The sequence below is a fragment of the Antechinus flavipes genome, chromosome 5 (assembly GCF_016432865.1).
Source record: "Antechinus flavipes isolate AdamAnt ecotype Samford, QLD, Australia chromosome 5, AdamAnt_v2, whole genome shotgun sequence".
NCBI classification, from domain to species: domain Eukaryota; kingdom Metazoa; phylum Chordata; class Mammalia; order Dasyuromorphia; family Dasyuridae; genus Antechinus; species Antechinus flavipes.
Window position 1 is genome coordinate 192,472,922 of NC_067402.1, and position 18,084 is coordinate 192,491,005.

The 18,084-nt window shown below is 35.2% G+C and overlaps 1 long non-coding RNA gene across 1 annotated transcript in view; it reads right to left on the reverse strand.

Moving 5' to 3' along the window:
* The window catches only part of LOC127563939 (uncharacterized), a 53,119-nt gene extending 38,156 nt beyond the window's left edge, over positions 1-14,963 (reverse strand). The window contains exon 1 of the long non-coding RNA XR_007954151.1: positions 14,780-14,963. This is a non-coding gene — a long non-coding RNA (uncharacterized LOC127563939). The remainder of the gene's footprint in view (positions 1-14,779) is intronic.
* Positions 14,964-18,084: the final 3,121 nt, after the last annotated feature.

Sequence of the window (18,084 nt, forward strand, 5' to 3'; positions counted from 1 at the left end):
AAAGTACAAAAGACCTGGTTTGGACAAATCTTTGGAAATTCTTAGATAGGACTATAAAAATATATATTAAAAAGAGACTCTAATGATATTCAAAAATTAGTCACATTCTAGCACCTGAAGAATTAATAAGCAAATGCAGAAAAGCAAAAATCTTAAGTAATTTTACATCTCATAATACAATACATTAGTATTAATTAAGCAATCCTAATTTAAAAAAAAACAGCCCTAAGTACTGACTAAAATTATATTCTCAATAATTAAAAAAAGAAAACCACTAGGACCATGCAGATTTATAAATAAAATCTATCAAACAATTAGGAGACAGATAGTTTCTGTGCTACAAAAACCATTGTCAAAGTTAAATTAAAAAAAAAAAATCTACCAGGCTGTCTATAAACAAACATGGCCAAAACCTGGGAGTGAGCGTGGGAGAAGTGAGAAAAAGAACTAATATCAACTAGGTATTCTGATGCAAGAATATTAAACTTTTAAAAATTGATTTTGATCAAGTAATACAAGTATAAGGGTGTGGGTTGATTTAATAAATCTACCTAATTGCCACATTCCATGTAAAATAATGTATCAAGATACTAAGCCCTGATATCTTAGCCAGGTGAGAAAATTTCACTGGCTTTAGGCTTAGTATGAAAACATTCTTGATTAACCAGAGTAATATTGCAGAGGAAGTCTGTTCAAATTGGCCCAGGAAACTTAGATACACCCTGTGAGTTGTTTATTAAATATGGAGCCTTTTTAGTCCTGAAAGGTTCAAGTGCCTATCAGTAGAGAGAAGGAATCAGCTAAACCCTCAGAAGGAAGTAAGTGTTTGAAGGGAAAGTGAAAAGATACAAAATAGAAACAAAAGCTAGAAGAAGATCATGTGAACTTCAAAAAGTCCAGAGAATTTTGTACATTTTCATCAGTGTCCTAACAGTTCCCCAAGATAACAGCTGGTGGTAGTGTATTTATCATGAGCCATTCTGGTACAAATCATACTGTATTAAAAAAGGAAAATTTAAGGGTCTACAAAGAACCTAGGAGAAAATCTATACCATATCTAAGGAGCACATCTTGAGGACTATATCAAAAGAACATCCTAGAATTCTGTATTACTCTTTTGCTACATATCAGCCCTAAGCTTGAGCTTACTTTAACCCTGAGTTTTCTGTATACTTGTGGGTAATCGTGGCCTAGACTTTTGGAAAGATCTTTGTACCAAATGTTTTTACTAACCTAATTGAGCAAATAGGCCTTTCAAAAACTAATTAAGACTGACAAGTTAATTGCCAGCAATTAATAATCATAACAGGAAGCACACCAATAAAGATTTGTGTAAGCTATAGATCTAGAAACAACCCCCTCCACACACACACACACACACACACACACACACACACACACACACACACACACACACACCAAAAAAACAAACAAACAAAACAACTCTCAGAGATTTAGCTAAAATACTGAGGATATATAGCAGCTTTACTCTGAAAATTCACTTGTCAGTCAAAGTAGGAGTTGGGGGTAGTTGCCTCAAAACATGGGCTATCCATAAGGCTAAGTTAATATCAGTAAAATAACTGTACAGTAAAATAATATCAAGTAAAATTATATATATTGGTGTTCATAAATGTAAAAACACCTTTGACAAACTATAATAGTAATTTTTGTTAAAAACCACTAAGCATCATGAGTGAAAATTCATTAGAATTATCTAGATGCATTTACCTAAAACCAAGAGCTAACATTATTCTTATTTTATTTTTAATAGAATTTTATTTTTCCAAATACATATAAAGATAGTTTTCAACATTCATCATTGCAAAACCCTATATTCCAAATTTTTCTTCCTCCCCTATTCATGCCCCCCCTCCTCAAGACAGTAAGTGATGAGATATAAGTTAAACATGTGTATTTCTTCTAAATATATTTCCATATTCATCATGCTGCTCAAGAAAAATCAGATCAAAAGAGATAAAAATGAAAAGAAGGAAGGAAGGAAGGAAGGAAGGAAGGAAGGAAGGAAGGAAGGAAGGAAGAAGGAAGGAAGGAAGGAAGGAAGGAAGGAAGGAAGGAAGGAAGGAAGGAAGGAAGGAAGAACAACAAGATGAAAATACAATACTTTGATTCACATTCAGGCTCCATAGTTCTCTCTCTGGATGTAGATGTTACTTTCCAACCCAAGTCTATTGTAATTACCTTGAATCATCTCATTGTTTAAAAGAGCCAAGTCCATAAAATTGTTGTTTGTTACTATGTCCAATGTTCTCTACTTACTTCACTCAGCATTAATTCATGTAGGTTTTTCCAGACTTTCCTGAAATCATTCTGCTGATCATTTCTTATAGAATAATAATATTTTATAACATTCATATACCACAATTTATTCAGTCATTCCCCAATTAATGGGCATGAACTCAATTTTCAGTTTCTTGCCACTATAAAAGAGCTGGCTGGCATTATTTTTATTTCTTTTTTTTTTTTAAATTAAAGCTTTTTATTTTCAAAACATATGCATGGATAATTTTCAACATTCACCCTTGTATTTCAAATTTTTTCCCTCCCTTCCTCCTCACCCCTCCCCTAGACAACAAGTAATCCAATATGTTAAACATGCACAATTCTTCTATACATATTTTCACAATTATCTTGTTGCACAAGACAAATCAGATCAAAAATAGAAAAAATAAGAAAGAAAACAAAATGCAAGAAAGCAAACAACAACAAAAAGAGTGAAAATACTATGTTGTGACCACACTCAGTTCCCACAATCCTCTCTCTGGGTATAGAGGACTCTCTTCATCACAATAATACTCAATCTTAACATTATTATTTAACAGTTTAATAGACATTTTCAGCAACAAGAATTAGAATGTACTAAACTTTGTAAAGAAAAAAATGTATATTGACTTGCAGGCAATATGACAGTTTTTTGAATAAACTTTAAAATAATTGAGACAATTTTGCCAATAAAGTAATACAATATAAAAAATGCTCAAAGGTTATCAATATTTCTCTGTAGTCTGGACAAAAATTAGGTAGAAAAGAAAGAGAAATAACAGGTATACAAATATAAGAGAAATACAAAGAGAAAAATAACAACAGAATGCACTAAATGTGTGAGGCCTGGATTTGATTGTAAACATCAAGAAAGGAATCAATGGATAAAGGCAATTCAAATGGCATGGGATGATATCTTGACTTTTGTGTGAATTGGATTTAAGTGAGATAGAGTTGCCTGAAATGTGCCCTATCTCTTTCAGAGTTATTGGAGTCCAGCAATAAGACAAAAGTCAGGGTGATTGGTGATGGCGTGGGATGCGGGAGATGACCTTGACATCTTCCATGTCTGACCAAGCTCTAAGTCACCCACAATACCTGCCATAGCCACCTTCATGGCCTATTGGAACAAACTGTTCTCCTCTACCCATTCCTCAGGGGGATGTCTTCACCGATCGAGTTTGAGAGCTTTTCAACCTGGTTTAACCCATCTGTCAAGATAGTTTTACTGGACTGTGGTTACTGTACATTCTATAGCTTCTTGGAGCAGAGATGAGAGTTGGGTGAAGGTGAGCACCAAAGGTGGATGAGCAGTCAGTCCTGAAAAGGATTCAACAAGCCCTCATCCAAGAGATGCTCCCTGAATACCTCATACACCTCAAGGTTGCTCCCCAAGAATAGCCTGAATTGCTTCAGGAAAGCATGAGAAATGGCAATGAAAGGTGGAAAGAGAAAAAAAGGAAAGAGAGGAGAAATGAGATTGGATTTGGCTTAGTCAACAAACTTCTGTGGCTTCCTCCATCTCAATTTAGTTACATGAACAGGAGTGAAGAATATAGATGGTGATGGTACTCTAAGGCTGAGTCTAAAAAGAGACCCCCAAGCATCAAGAGGATAATTGGACAAAGAATATCCTGCAAAGTAGAACTACTTAACTGAAGGACTGAAATTTTGAAGGAAAAAAAAAATTGAGGCTAGAGGAAGGGTGATACCCTGGGAAAGCAAAAAGGGGTGGAGTAACACGAGCTTGGGGTGAGGATAGAAAAATAGGCTTAGGAGGAGTGAGTCACAGGGAGAACTGGAAGGACAGGAGGCTGTGGTCAAGTAGAGAAATTTCAAAGTTATGGATTATGGAGGTGGAATATTTGTGAATAATGAGAAAAATCAAAGGTATTACTAGTCTTTTCTATGGCTGAAGTAGAGTGGAGATATAGACCATAGGAAGTGAGGAATTTTATAAATGGAGAAGCAAGGATATTTAGGCGGTTATCAACATGTAATTGAGGTTCTCAAATATAAATAAGGGCAAATCTTAAGAAAAGACTGTGATGATATTGAACTCTTTGGAGAAAAAAAACAGGAGGGAAAATATCCTAAAGAAAAAGTAGATAGCCACAAAAATTTGAAGAGTTAAAAGGAGACATATATGTGTATATAGATAGGTAGGTAGGTATGTATATATATATATATATATATATATATATATATATATATATATACACACACACACACAATTACATATATAATATATATCTATATATGATATGTATATGCATAGCCATATTACATTTAACATATGCATTCTATATTATAGGAATATATATATGTTCTATGTGTGTATATTTTTGTGACCAATTCTTCATGACTTATTTTGGGATTTTCTTGGTTAAAATACGGGAGTTATTTCTTATTTCTTTCTCTAGCTCCTTTTAATGATGAGGAAACTGAGGCAAATAGGATTAAGTAACTTGTCCAAAGTGACACAACTGACAAGAGTCTGAGGCCAGATTTGAACTCAGAAAGATGAGTTGTAATTTGTTATTCGTGCTATTTGTGAAAGGTTTGGGATTTTGTTGTTGTTATTTGTTTGTTGTTTTTAGTGGGCATTCCTTTAATTTTTAAATGTATTTTATTTTCCCAAATACACATAAAGATAGTTTTCAACATTCTTTTTTTAAATTTTGTGTTCCAAATTTTTCTCTTTCCATCCTTTACCTTTCCTCTTGCAAAGAACAGTAAGAGATCTGATATAGGTTAAATAGTGTACTTTTTAAGAATAAATTTCCATATTTATCATGCTGTGCAAGAAAAATCAGATCAAAAGGGGGGAAAAATGAGAAAAGAAAAAAAAGAAAACAAAACAACAATTACAAGATGAAAATACTATGCTTTGATCCACATTCAGTCTTCATAGTTCTTCTCTCTGCATAGAGATGACATTTTCCATCCCAAGTCTAATGGAATTGCTTTGAATTACTTCATTATTGAAAAGATCCAAGTTCATTACAATTGATCAAGATGAATTTTCTTGACTCAAGGTCCAGAACTCTCTATTCATTGTGTCCCCTAGTTATATGTATGTGTATATGTTATATGTGTAAGTGTGTGTCTATATATGTATATATGTGCATATCATATTAATAATAATATATTAATAATCATTACATCAACGCATAACCTGCTCATAGGATAACATTAATGTTAACTGTTTTGATATTATTAAAATATTATGTAATATGTTATGCATGGATCAATGATTCTCTCTCTTTTTTTTTTTTTGCTTATTCTTTGCCATAAGGATTATCAAGATACTGAATGTTTAAGTTGGCAACAGAAATGGAGAATAAAGAGATTTACACGTGTGTAGTTTCTCTTCAATAAGAGCAGCTGTTTTTATTAAGTTCTTTGCAAGTTCAAGGTCTGATTCATTTCAAGGTAAGTAAGTACATAAAGAAGTCAAGTTTTATTTGTTTTGTGAATACTCTACTTATAATACAGTTAGTGGGAAAGCAAAACTTAACATTAAACAAAGTTATTTATAAATTTTCTTTTACCTGCAATATCATGCAAAATTTCATGGAATATTAGTGTATTGTTGCATAGTCTTTGAGAACCACTCTTTTAGTTAATGTAAACCTCAAATGGAAGGGGAAGGGAGCCTTGAGAAAAGATACATCCAATCCTGAAAACAGTAGTCAGAAATTCAATGTCTTTGGAAGAGAGCCAGGTTTCTGTGACTTCAGGGAGATGGAAAGAATACAAGAAGAAAAGTTCTAATATGAAGGACAGTTTGTTAATAATAAAACAAGAGTTCCACAGAAAACAATGGAAGGAGAAGATAAAGTTGGAGAGATAAATATGGATAAGCATGATGTGGATAGGTATGAGGGAATAAGAAGGCTGGAAGTCATGGCCAATGAAGGAAGCTTTATTCTTGTGTTGCAGAATCTGATTAATATTATAAAGAAAGATAAAAACAACAACAGCAATAAAAAACAAAACAAAAAAGCAACAAACTCATCCCTGCCCCCAAGAAAATCATATTCTAATGAGGTAGGCAATATACACACAACTGTATACAAACTGTTTACAAAGAGAGGATAAATTAGAAGTAATGTCAGAGGGAAAGTACTAGCAATAGGGGGAAGCAGGAAAGGTTTCTTGAAGAAAAAGACAAGTGTTAAATTTTGGACTCTGGCATTATAGTGGGATTGGTGTTGTTATTTCAAAATTAGATCTAGCTCTGATAAATTCTAAGCCTTGGGACTCTGAGCCACAATTTACATATAGAAATGTTAGATATAGTAATAAATTAAGAAAATAACTCAAAGAAATAAGCAAAGAGGCTAAAATACTTTTATTTGCATATAATATGATGGCTTGTTTAGCTAAAACAATGAATTGGCAAAATGGCTTTAGCAAATATTTCCATGGTAAAAGTATAGCCCCCAAATAGAAAAAAATTGACATACATCTCATATCATATACTATTTAAAAGCCTATATATTTATATATTTTATAGTTTACAATATGTTATAAACATTATAATTATAGATATAGCATATCTATAAATTATGAATATATTTGTAGCTAGTATATATTTATATTAATATCAATGTATTATCAATATTTATGTTATAATAGATATTTTTAAAAGTTATTAGTAACTGGAAAAATGTTCAAATTCTCCAATAATTAGTAAAATTCAAATTAAAGCTATTTTGAGAATACTATTCCCCATTAAATTGGAAAAAAAGTAATTTAAAATGATAAAATTCTGTGCTTCTAGGTCAGAAAGAAAAGTTATGAAGTTTGTAAAGCTACTAAATTTTACTATGGTATAATCTTTTTGGAAAGTCGCATGGTACCATATATATATGTGTGTATGCATATATTTATGTCCATATTTTGTTTTTTTTTTTGTTTCTAGTCATGTCCAACTCATTATCCTTTTTGAGGTTTTCTTGCTAATCATACCGAAGTAGTTATTCCTTCTCCAATTCATTTTACAGATGAGGAAAGTGAGACAGAGTTCAGTGACTTGGCCAAATATACACCCCTAGCAAGTGTCTGAGGCCCAATTTGAACTCAGGATTCCAAGCCCAATACTCCATCTACTACTATGCACCTAGCTGCCCCATATATGCAAATTTAAAAAATAATTTCTATTTCTAGATATAGAGCTCTATTTCTACAAATACAATACAAATATATCTGAGATTGTATTTGACTTTTTCCATCCAAACCTCTACACTTGATATCAAAACAAGTCTTCTGAATTGTTTTTGCCTTTTTTTGTCCAACAACTTAATTTCTATGAAAGCTGGGGATGGAATTTAAATAGAAAGAGCCCTGGTGGGCTTTGGGAGAGCTACATGGATCCCAAAAGACAACTAACAACAAAATGAGGTACTTCTGACATAGAGGCACACTTTTGAAATGTAAGAACCAAAAGAGAAGGAAACTCTTCAGTGTGTAGGTTGTGTTTTTGTTTTTTGTTTGTTTTTTATAGCCACAAAGCTGGATACAAGGAGAATCTTGAGTTTAGGACCACCAATATCAAAACACATTTAGAAAAGATAAATTTAGAAGGGAAGATGGAAAAAAGCAGGCCAATGATAATCTTATTAAAGTTAATGTAAATATAATTATGTTTGCATTTCATTATTTTAGTTATATCATTATTTATCATATTAATTATATATGAATATAAATACAAATGGAATTTTTTTTTGTAAATCTTCAAATAATAGTTATAAACTATTCAAAACAATCTTTTGAAATTCTTGTTCACGTATATTCCATTCCTTTAAGAAACAGGGATGAAATTGAGACATAAAGGGCAATAGGAGGAGTGTGTGTGTGTGTGTGTGTATTTGAATGGTTTTGTTGATCTCATATTATATTTGTAAATATTTGTTTGCATAGAGCCTTCTGGGGCAACCTCCCAACTCACATTTATGAGAGGTCTCAAAGAGAACCCTGGGTTCAGGTTACGCCGTGGACCTACACTTTTAGATGTAGCTTATGAATCCCCAATGGAATGTTGATATTTCACAGTAAACCAATGCACAATTACCAAAGGCATTTACTGAAATGGCATAATAAGAAATATGATAACAGAACATTCAACTATAGACTTGGGATTTATACTACCACAAATACAATTAGCACTAGTAGGAAGAGTACCACAGAAACCTTCTCATCCTAGGAATTCATTCTATCCCCAAAGTGCAATGGATAAAATGTTGGGCCAAATACTTTAGATGAGCAAATATTTTATACATTTTGTAGTAATTTTGAATGGAATCTTTTTTTCAACCTCATCTTGATGAATTTTGTTATTAATATAAAAAAGGTTTGGATTTATATGATTTTATTTTATACTCTACAACTTTGATGAATTTACTATTTCAAATAATTTTTAGTTGATTTTTCAGGATTCTCCAGACCATTGTATCACCTGCAAGAAATTACCATCTCATATCTTCTTTGCCTATGTTTATTCCTTCTATTTATTTTCTTCTAGTCACTTTGCCACCTAGCTGCTTTCTGGGTCCATTGAGGAGAGAGGGCAGAATCCATGGAAGAAAAGTAGATGTAAAAGATCTGGAAAGGTAAGAAGGGACCAGATTATAAAGGACTTTAAACGTCAAACAGAAGATTTCATATTTGATGGTAGATTCAATCAATAAACCTTTCTTAAATACCTACTATGTGCCAAGCTGTACTGGGAACACAAAAAGAGACAAAAGACAATTCCTGCCCCAAGGAAGCTTACTCTCCAATTGGGGAGAGATCATGCAAACAAATACAAAGGAAGAGATATACACACGCATATACATATGTACACATACATACACATATACATATATGTATATTTAAGAGAGGGTATAGCCAAGGTGAATCAACAGATTTTGGCAACAATTTAAATATGGAGGGGAGGGTGATTTTGAGCCTGAGGAATTGTAAGGATGGTGCTACCCTCAAAGGTAAAAGTGAAGGTAGAAAGTAGGGAGGATTATGTGTCTCTGTGTGTGTATGTATTGGGTGAATAACGTGTTATTAAAATTCATTTAACATTTAGAACATATGCCCCCTTCTCTCTTCTGACACTACAAACTCATCACATCACACCTGGACAATCTCATTAGCTTATTTGTTGGTTCCCTGTCAAGTCTCTTCCCATTTCAATTCATCCTCTGCTCAGTCACCATAATGATCTTATGAAAGCCCAGGTATGAGCATTTTATGGGCTAACTTAATAAACTCCAGTAGCACTCTATCACCTCTGCTGATGCGCAATCTATTATTTGGCTACCCTCTACAAATCCACCATCAAATATGAAATCTACGGTTTGATTTTTAAAGTCCTTCATAATTTGGCCCTCTTTTACTTTTCCAGGTACCTTACAAAAAGGTAGCTTTTACCTTTTACCTTTTACACTTGCCTTCCTTCCATGGATCTGCCCTTCAGCGACAATCCTTGCTGGACCCAAAAAGTTGCTAGAGTGCAGTATCTGGGATTAGGAAACCCTTTGTTCAATTCAGACTCCTACATTTACCAGCTGAGTGAATACTGGGCCAGCTAATTAACCTCTCTTATTCTCTTAAAAATGGGATATAATAACTAGCACCTGCCTACCAGGATTGTTGTGAGGATGAAATGAGATCACATGTGTGAAGTGCTTTGCAAATGTTAAAATGCTACATAAATGCCATGAAATATTGTTAGCTATAGCTATCGAGTAACACTACTTTCCTGGCTGCTCTTTGCACTCCTGACTAAAAACACTTTCATTGAATGTCCTTCATGCTTAAAACTCTCTCCCTCTTGGGAGTGCTTAACTAGATTGGGACATGAAAGGTCAAAGAAAATTGGACTTCAAATTTCCCAGAGTCTTCTGGGAGAATTTTGGTACTGTCCAATAAAATGAGGTAAATTAAAAGAAGGAATAGATGAAATTCTCTATCTTGGACTTTTGAATTACAGGTACTGTGAGATATCCACAAAGTAGTAGAAAATGTAACTATTTCTGAGGAAAAGTTTGGCATAAACATATAGATTTATTAGTCATCCAAGTAAAGTGTATAAATGATGCCACAAGAGCTAATAAGTTCAAGCTAGAGAACATCAATAAAAAAAAGAGTTGAAGACTATAGAAGAGACTTTGTGGATCCACACAAAATGCTTTTTTACATAAGAAAAGTCAACAAAGGAGACAAAATAAAGAAATATGTTTTAAATTAGGAAAACTAGGAAAGTGCAATGTTTCCAAAAGCTGAAGAAATGCATGTACAGAAATAGTCGTTTACAGAGTCAAGCAAATTAGTCAAGGAGGATGAGAAGCAAGAAAAGATCTGGTGACTAGGAAATGATCTCAAAGAAAACAATTTAAATAAATTAATGAGAAGAGCCAAATTTCAAGTGGTTGTGTGAGGGGGTGGTAAAAAGAAAATGAAAGGAACATATCTTGGCACAATAGAGAGATCAATGCATTTGAAGTCATGAATTTCTGCTACGGACTACACTCATTTAACTTTTTTGGGACTCAATTTTCTTCTCTTTAGATTGATTAGATCATATCCAAGATCCAAGATCTAATGCCTGTGTCTTTTTTATTATAATATGCTGCTTTGAAATGTTCTTTTTAAGCTGAAAATATCCTCCTTTTCCCTTTTGCCCTCTCTATGCCCTGTCTTTACTTATCCTGTTTACAGTTGCTGTGAATGAAGTAATACTTTAAAAGTGCTTAACACAGTGTCTGGCATATAGCAAGTGCTTAATAAGTGCTTCTTCCCTTCCCCTTTCCAGTTTTCCATGCTTTTAATTGGCTTCTGCTCCACTCCCATCTCCATCTACCTGTTGAATAAATTCTTTGATTTCTTCCAAGTTAAACTCCAGGTGCCTCCATGATGTTCTGATGGCTACAGCTGGAAATGATCTCTTCTCCCAGACTTTTAATACAAGTTTCAATGACCATTTGTTTCCACTTAAAGAGGAGGGGATGATCCTTTTCAGAGAAGCTCTTATTTTAAGTTGACACCATAGGCAGAAAAGTAATTAGGTCAAGGGCAGACAAAGTACTTGTTCCTCCTAGGAGGAGGGGCCGGAAATCTTCAGTATGCAGTCTCTGTGTCAACTTCTAGATAGTATTCCAAACCCTGAGTTGCCAAACCAATCCCTTTGCATAGGCATCTTTTGGACCTCACCTAAATTTCCTTTACTCTTGCATAGATAGGAGTTGTCTGTCTAGTTCTCTTGATTCCCTACCATTTATTATCCTCAGCCCAAATTTTGTTTCACTTCCTCTAGGAGATGAAGTATGAAGATTCCTAATAAAGCATCACTTATATGATTTGGCTTGCCCCATCCCATAATTTTTTGACAACTCAAAACTCTTTCAGGAAGTCCTCCTAATACTAAGACATTTTTTGCTTTTATATACTTTATTTGAAACAACAGAGAGCCACATATTGAAAGCAGAAGCAAATAGGAAACTCCCACTATCTTCTGTTAAACCAGACATCAGAGAGTTTGCAAAAATATGTAAAACATTATAAATCTATTCAATATTTTTTTGGAAAATAGTTATTTTCATAAAACATTATTTAACATTTAATGGGCTTGTTATTATTTTAAAATTAAATATTTTTAAATGTTGCCACTTTAAATCAATATATTGATATTTGATAGAGATGATTTATATTTTTAAAAAAGCTCTGTGGGTAGACCAGTGGATAGAGCACCGGCCTTGAAGTCAGGGAGACCTGAGTTCAAATTTGGTTTTAGATACCTAACACTTCTTAGTTGTGTGAGCCTGGGCAAATCACTTAATCCCAAATGCCTCAGCTAAAAAAAAAAAAAAAAAAGCTCTTTGGGGACCTCAATAATTTTTAAGGGTGTAAAGGGATTCTGGGGTAAGATTGAGATCTGCCTATTTACTGAATGGAACCAAAAGTCAAAGATAAAAGACTTTAAGACAGAAAGAAAATATCTACTAATGAGATCTGAAATCTTTTCTTTACTTATTTGTTCATGTTTAAAGTTTTCACAGATGAGCTCACATATCCTATTTATAGAAAGATTGCCCTTCAGCATTTGGGGCTCAGATGTCAAAAGTGGAGGAGATAAACCTTTTAGTTTACACATAAATCCTCATAGTGTCTCAGTAACAAACTGGTAAGAGTCATCTATGAAAACTTTTAAAGAGAAAAAACTTTCCTTTTCCATTTTAATTATCTGAGTCAACAGAGGATTGTCCTTTGATGGCCAGGAACCTCTGGAATTTTTCCCATAAATAAATGATATTTTGTTTTTTTAAATGACATATATAGTATTTTATTTTTATATTTTCTCTACTTCTGTTTTTATCCTTCCCCTATTCCACCTGGGGAGCCATCTTTTGTAATAAGGTTTCTTATCTTTTTTCAGTCTCAATCCCTTTTCCTCCCAAGAAATTTTTAAATGACCCTGGATATATAGATATACAAATCAAACATTTACTAATAATAAATCATAATTTTGTGACTCCCAATCAATTACGTGACCCCATATGGAGTTGTGACATAATTTAAGAAGCTTTGCTCTATAACAAAAATTTTTTTAAAGAGAATAGAAAGAGTTCACCAAATTAACCAACACATTCATTAAGTTTTAAGAGTATTGCAGTATTCTACATCTTTGGTCTCTCGTTTCTGCAAAGAACAAAGGAAGATATGTTCTTATATCTTTTTTCTTCTCTTATGTTCATCTTAGGGCTAAATTTGGTCATGATAATTATACTACAACTAATTTTAAATTCCTTTGTTCTTTCATTTACATTATTGTAGCCATTCTTGTGTTCATTATTTTCCTAGTTCTTCTTACTTTACATCAGTTCATGTCAGTCTTCCCATGCTTCTCTTTATGGATCATATCTTAGGGATGGAGATTAGATCCATAATTTCATTGGTAGATGGAACTAGGGTGAGGAAAATCTTTCTACCAATGAAGATAATCATGAAAGAAAGAAGAAAAAGTCTCTTACTGCTCAGCAACAGTTTGTGCAAATCTTTCCAGGCCTTTCTAAAATCAGCTTATTCATCACTTTTTTGTAGATCATAACGACGCATTACTTTTATGTACTAAACTTATTCAGCCATTCCCCAATTGATGGGCATCGATTCATGTTCCAATTCTTTGATACCACAAAAAGAGCTGCTACAAATATTCTTGCACATGTGGGGCCTTTTCCCTATTTAGCAATTAACTTTAACTTAAAACACTCCCAGGCAATTCAGCCTTCCTCTTCCCATCCTTTTGCTGATTTCAGGCTAAGAACAGTACAAAATGCCAAGGGAAAGGGAAAAATAAAAAAACAAAAACCTATATCAGACAGTACAACACATTTATCATTGAATTTCTATTATAGTTATTTATGCAATTTTCTTCAAGTAGACTTTACCATTCTTTAGAGTAGGGACTATTTCTGGATTTAGTGGGACTATCTAGGATCTAGAACATTACCTCCTATATCAGACATTTTATAGATGTTCGTTGAAATAAATGTCATTGATTTTTTTTTAAAGCATCAGACAGCAAGTAAAGGCAGAAAGCAAACTAGGGTTATTTATCCTAGATCTGAGAGGAAAAGTAAAAATCTAAAGCAGTTTGTTGTGAGGATCAGAAGAATCTATACTATACTATAGTAGGCACTTAACCTTTGTTAAGTTATTATCACTAATCACTCCCTAATACCTAACAACACCTAATTGGGTCTTTTGGTGGCCAGAAAAGGGGGAAGAGAGAAGCTGGAAGGGAAACCAAAGAAACGGGATGTCTCTGTCCTTCCATCTCCCAGAAAAAAAGAATGAAGAAGAACTAAGGCCAAGCGGCTTCCGCGTCTGCCGCTGGAGGAAGGGAAGAAGTGTCAAACACCTCCCGTAGTTGGCTGCTTCTCTAACCTTCCTGGAGGAGTCAGAGGGATGAGCAGTGGGCTCAAATCAAAAGTCTCGTTTCAAAGCCGGGCTCTGGAACCTCCGAGTGTATTACTGGGGTCAAGCCAAGTCCTTTTCAGAAGTTTCTTTTGTATAAGGGAGGGAAAAGGAGGGAGAGAGGGGGCGGAAAGGGGACTAGCGAGGAGGGAGAGGGAGGAAGTGGCAAGATGGGGCCGTTCCCCGGAGCGCGCGTTATAAGCTCAGCCTGGGCTGCCCCACGGTCCAGCTGGCTCGGTGAGCCTTCCGCCGGAGGACACCCCTACTCTCCCCCACTTTGGTACACATACACGTTTTTGCTTACTATCTCTTGTTTGCGTCGTGGTGATGAAAAGCCTTTTCATTGGCTGCCGAAAGTAAGGGTACATAAAAAAGGCAAAAACAGAGGGAAACTGTCTCTGTGCGTCAGTCTGTTCCCTTCTCCCTACTCCCGCCTCCTCTACTCCCCCGGCTAGAAAAGGAGGCAAGAATCCTGTCCCCGCGCCCCTCCCCCACCCCGTCCCCACGTGGTCTCGGGTACCTAGGACTCCTCTAGCTTCTCGTTGCCGGTTGTTTATTCTTCCCTGAGGGGATGTCAGGGATGGGACGACCTTGTGGAGCTTCCCGAGATTGCAAGGCTCACGAGGAGCGTAGCCGTGGGAATCCAGCTAAATTTGCCAGAACTCTAGCCCTGGTGAGGAGTGATCCCTGGTTCAGCCTCCCAGTGAAGCTTCTGGCCGTCAGCACACTGTGTTCTGCAGCGAGGGAGTGACTCCCTCCCTTTGGGCTGAGGGAGAACCCGGGGTTTGTGAGCGCTAGCTGGGTCGTGAGAGCCGTTCTTGGGAGCATTGACACCTCAGAAACGGGCAAATGCTACAAGTCAAGGCTTGAGTTAGTGTTTTGTTAATTATATTTTTGATGGAATGAGGGAGAAAAGGGTAATAATTCACATGAAAATTAAAAGTGTGTTAGCTTTTTTGAGAACAATTGTTAAACATTTCCCAGCACACAGCAGGATCGATGCCTACTGTTCTTCACTGGGATTCCTGATCCTTATTCCTGATCCGTCAGAAGAATTTGAGGAATGAACTTAAATCTACAAGATTGGATCAACCCCTTAGGTTAAACTTAAGAGAATATGGGCGGCAAGGGTCTTGTAGGAACAGCCTAAGTAGGTTGGGATCTGTATCACTGGAAGCAATAGTAACATCAGTAAAACATATATATCCATCCACTTGAATTTTTGTGTATTGAGCATAATAGTAAAAACAGATGAATTAAACACAATTCTGAGAAGACGTGACTTGTACTAGACCAGTTTTCCCCATTCTTTCACTGCCAGGCCCATTTCTAGGTACTTCCCCCATTCCCTCCTCAACTCCACCCTGTTTTGGGTATGAAAGTTTCCAAATGGCTGGGTCTATGTGTTTTTGCTTTTATTTGTATTCTCAGCACTCAGCACAATGTCTAGGATATTGTAAGTATTTAATAAACATTGCCAAACAAAAAACTTTAAAAGATTTAAGATTTGAGGTCAATATAATGAACATCCATTAACCTATAGGAACAAAAATGAATCAAAACAGAAATGATTAACCATGCAGGATGAGGCACTCATTTTTGGACAGGATCAATAGGGGAATTTATTTTGCTTGACATACATATGTTTGTTTGTTTTCCAGCTTTGGGGAGGGTTAGGGGAGGATGAAGGTGAGAGGGAAAGTAAATACTAACTGAAAAAATTGTACAGACTCCCCCAAAAAACAATCCCAAAACAAAAACCAAAAAATCTTGTTGACTGATTTAGAATATCATTTCTTCCCCCCCCCAAAAAAAAAATCTACAATAATAGAGCTCAATCACTTGGCAGACATATTCTTACAATATGCCTGAGATATTTTAAGAGGTAACTTAATTTCCCTGGGAGGAGTAGTGGTGGTGGTGGGTATCCTTGATGCGCAGTACACATTGAAATAACCTTGTGATTGATGGAGCTTAAGAGGTATGGGCAGCTAGATGGCAAAATGGATATATAGTGTTGGGCTTGAAGGTAGGAACACACATCTTCCTGAGTTCAACTCTGGCCTCAGACACCTACTGGATATGTAACCAAGTTAAGTCACTTAACCCTGCTTGCCTCAGTTACCTCATCTCTACAATGAACTGAAAAAAAAAAAAGGCAAATTATTTCAATATCTTTGTCAAGAAAACCACAAATGGGATCACGAGGAATCAAATATGACTGGACTATAACAACAAAGTATAAATGATTGCGAGTATTTATTATTGATGTCATTTATGCTGATGACCTAGTTTATGTACCTTGGTAGCTCAGGAGTTGTAACTGTATATAATAGCAGTCCTTGGCCTACTGTGAGTGCCTCTTGCCCTAATCAGGGTGAATCTAAGACTTTATAGTTGTTTGTTGAAGTAAATGTAATTGATTTTTTTTTTTTAATTATCAGACAGCAAGTAAGGGCAGAAAGCAAACTAGGGCTATTTATCCTAGATCTGAGAGGAAAAGTAAAAAGCTAAAGTATGTTGTGAGGATCAGAAGAGATTTTCTGATTTCTCAGATCTAAAAGGAGTTACTGAATGTTATTTGATGATCATGATACTTTACCTACATCTTTTTTTTAATGTAGTTTCATAGTAACTTTCTTGATTCTAGTAATTTCCTTTCCCATTTGAAATATGAGACAATGACAGAATGAAAACAATACTGCTCAGAATTTTACTATCCAGTATTTTTGCTTTATGACAAGCAAATGAAAATATAGGCTATAAAGGAGTTTTCAAGGGAAGGAGGCCTATATCTATTTTATATCTAATTAATCTTTGATTTCCAAGCTATTTTCACTCCTATCATACAGACACAAAGTCATACACACAGATATACGCGGTCTCTCACACACACCTATGCACTCAGTCATACTGCCATTCTGTCTGTCTTTGTGTGTGTCTCTATCTCTCTGTCTCTGTGTCTGTCTGTCTGTCTCTCTCTCTGTCTCACATACACACACACACACACACACACACACACACACACACACACACACACAAGGTGTTTATCTCTAGAGTATCTGGTGGAAGGGAGACTAAAATATAAGAAGACTGGAATAGTAGGAGGAAGCCAGGTTTTGAAGGACTTTGAATGCCAAACAAAAGATTTTATATTTGATCTTAGAGTCACTGGTATTTGAATGGAGTGTGTGTGTGTGTGTGTGTGTGAGATAATTAGACTTTTAGTTTAGTTGCATCAATCTGACATTTAAATAGACTGGTAGGGGTGGGACTTGAGGTAGAAAGACCAATCAGGAGACTATTGCAGTAAATCAAATGGGATGATGAGGGCTTGCACCAGGGTGGTGGTGGTGGCAGAAGAGAAAAGGGGGGGAATCTAGGAAAGAAGCTATGTTGGAAGAAGTCATGGACTTGGCAACTCTTTGTTTATGAAGTATGAAAATAAAAAGTCTAGGCTGCTAAATGTTGAGAACCTCTGTGACTAGGAGGATGATAGTGCTATTGACAATAATAGTAAAGTTACGAAGAGGAAAGAGTTTGGAGGAAAACTTAATTAAGTTTTGAATATTTTGAGTTTCAGATGTTTTATAGGACATAAGAGTTTTGGGTGTCCAATAGGTAATTGAAGATGTGAGGCTATAGATCAAGAGAGAGGCTAGAGCAGGATTAAGATCTGAGAATCATCTGCATAGAGATGATAATTAAATCCACAGGAGCTGATGAGATCACCATGTGAAACAGTATAAAGGTGAAATAGGCCCAGGACAAGAGGAACATAACCTGGGCATGACCTGGATGAAGATCTAGCAAAGGAGACTGAAA